The sequence below is a fragment of the Piliocolobus tephrosceles genome, chromosome 13, assembly GCF_002776525.5.
Source record: "Piliocolobus tephrosceles isolate RC106 chromosome 13, ASM277652v3, whole genome shotgun sequence".
Lineage (NCBI taxonomy): Eukaryota > Metazoa > Chordata > Mammalia > Primates > Cercopithecidae > Piliocolobus > Piliocolobus tephrosceles.
The window spans coordinates 115,502,980-115,505,443 of NC_045446.1; the positions used below are offsets into that span (position 1 = coordinate 115,502,980).

Sequence of the window (2,464 nt, forward strand, 5' to 3'; positions counted from 1 at the left end):
CTCAGTTGTGCCCAGCCTGCAGGAGTGCTCCCTAGGTCTCAGTTGTGTCCAGCCTGCAGGAATGCTCCCGAGGTCTCAGTTGTGCCCATTCCAGTCCCGGGGAAAGAAGTGACCCGTTTCCCCTCTGAAAGTTTGCTTGTGGTCCCAACAAGCAAACACGGGCTCCGTCTCCAGCACCGCCACGGAGCAGAGGGAGGCCTCCCTGTGGAGCAGCCCTTCCCTGCGGCCTGAGCCCATGCCCTCCTGCCCAGCCCCTAATGGTGCCGCTGGAGGGTCTGGCTCGGTGGCCTCCTGCTGACCTTGCCGTTCCTTCCCCTCATCTTGTAGCGCCTGGCCCCTGGAGGAAGGTGGGTAGGAATTTGACACTGGATGAATAAAGGTTTGAGGGGCAAGAGAGATGGGACAGAGTTCACCCAACGGGACAGACAAGGCTGGGAGTCACAGCAGAGGGCAGGCACTCAGGTCTGGAGAGGCAGGGCATGGAGACAGGGACCCACACGCTGGAAGGCTTCTCGACTCCCCCAAGGGGCTGGCCAGTTCTGTCTTCCTTCTGCCCAATCTGTGGGGAGGGGCCTCTCTGGGATAGCATCCCCTGGCTCCTCCCCCAGCCTCGTTTATCTTCACCACGGTACAGAAGGGGGCCCTTCTCGAGGCCTCACCACTTAACTTTTCTTGTACATGGAAAGACAAGCCTCTGCTAGAAGCCTGGCAAGGGTTCCCCTTCAGAGCCAGTCAATGCTCTGCTGCTGTAATCGCCAGGGACCCTGCCGGCTACGGTCCCCACGCAGCTCCCTCCCTCAATCCAACCCTCTTTGGGCTTATCACCTTCAAGGTCTAGAGTGCACAGTGCCAAGCCCTGTTGAAACTCCTAAAAGCATAGTCTGTCTTTATAGGGTGACCTTCATATCAGACTCCTGGGAAACTCAAGATGATAGCTTTGCATATAGTGCCTCCTTTTGTTCCTATTTGTGAGTGTTCTGCTTTCCCCACTAGACTGAGAGGGTCTTGAGGGTAGGAGCTTTGTTTTAGTTATCTCTGTAGCCCTGGCCCCTAAGACACTACCTGGCTCAGCAAACCAACCTTTGAGACAAAGCAACATTATAACACTACATTCATATAGCAGGTCATTTCATGACCCACATTCTCGTTCCTTTTTACAAAGAAATGGGCTCAGGATGTCTTGTCCAGCATTACGGAGTGAACGTCAGCTCCAGGAAGCAGAGACTTCTGGCCTTTTGTTCCCCGTTTCCCCAGAACCTAGGGTAGTGACTCACCTATAAGTGCTCAATAAACATGTGGTGAATGGAGGACCAGAGCTAGGCTCTGAATGAGGCATCCTGGATCTCAGGCAGGGGATGGACAGTAAGGACCTGCCCCTCTACCTCATGCTTTCCTCCTGCTATCACTTAAGAGCCCATCATCCTTCTGTCCTGATCAAGCCATAATCTGCAGCCCTGCCTGGACAAAATGGCAAATGCCAGCGCCTCTCTGGCAGCATGACACCTTGGTCCTGTGTGCTGCAGAGTGTGCCTCACACGTTGAACTGTGTGCCCACAGAAGAATGCCATGCCCCCGCTCTGCTGGAGCAGTGGCAGATGTCACCCTTCCTAGATAAATCCTGGACGACTCCACGACTGGCTTTTAGCCCCAGCACTTGGCCTACATTCTTTCTGGCTTGGTTGGAGAAGGAAAGAAGCAGTTGGAGGCATGACTGCTATTGTTCCTTGGCTTCTCTCCGTTTGCCTCAAAGTTTCCTAACAGAGCAAAATTGCTGAGTGGTCTCTATTTATCAACATGAAACAGAAAAATACCATCTCAGGCTCCCCATTCCATGTCCCTGGTGAATACAGATCCCCGAACTGAGAAATAAGAAACAACTACATACGAAGTAATACTTGCAAATGTTTCTCTTGTAATGCTCCCATATCCAAAACATTTGAATATATTTATTTTATTGATGTAGGTCTGCCAACTCTTCCTTCTCGGGAAGGACTGTTTTTATTCCAAACATGTATATATAAGGTTAAAACGTGCTTTTTAAAATAAGTAGATAGTGGTAATTATTGATAGTTGTTTTTAAAATAGCCTTGCCTAACAAAATAAATGTTGGCAACCCTAAGTTTGTTCTATTATAATATTATTGACATTACATTGAATTCGGAAATCCATGTCAACTTGAAGTTACCAAGTTTTAACCACTGTTAGAAAATAAGCAGGAACGAAATCTGTTTCAGGTGTTTCAATATGATTTAATAAACAGGTTTTGAGCATCCACCCCCACCCCCTTTTGGTTTTTTTGCAAGCACTTGGAGGCAGAGCTCATGTGGAGCTTACAATTTAGTGAGGAACACAGGCATTAATTACAAAGTAATTACAATGCTGATGAGTGTGTTGAAGTGGAGGGGCTATGAGGTTTCAGTCCCGAAAAGCTAAACCTGCAGACTAAAACTTTAAAAAAAAAAAA

At 48.9% G+C, this 2,464-nt stretch overlaps 1 long non-coding RNA gene across 1 annotated transcript in view; it reads right to left on the reverse strand.

Moving 5' to 3' along the window:
* Positions 1-2,464, reverse strand: part of LOC111540316 — a 12,788-nt gene that overhangs the window by 6,951 nt on the left and 3,373 nt on the right. The gene's annotated exons all lie outside the window — the stretch shown is intronic.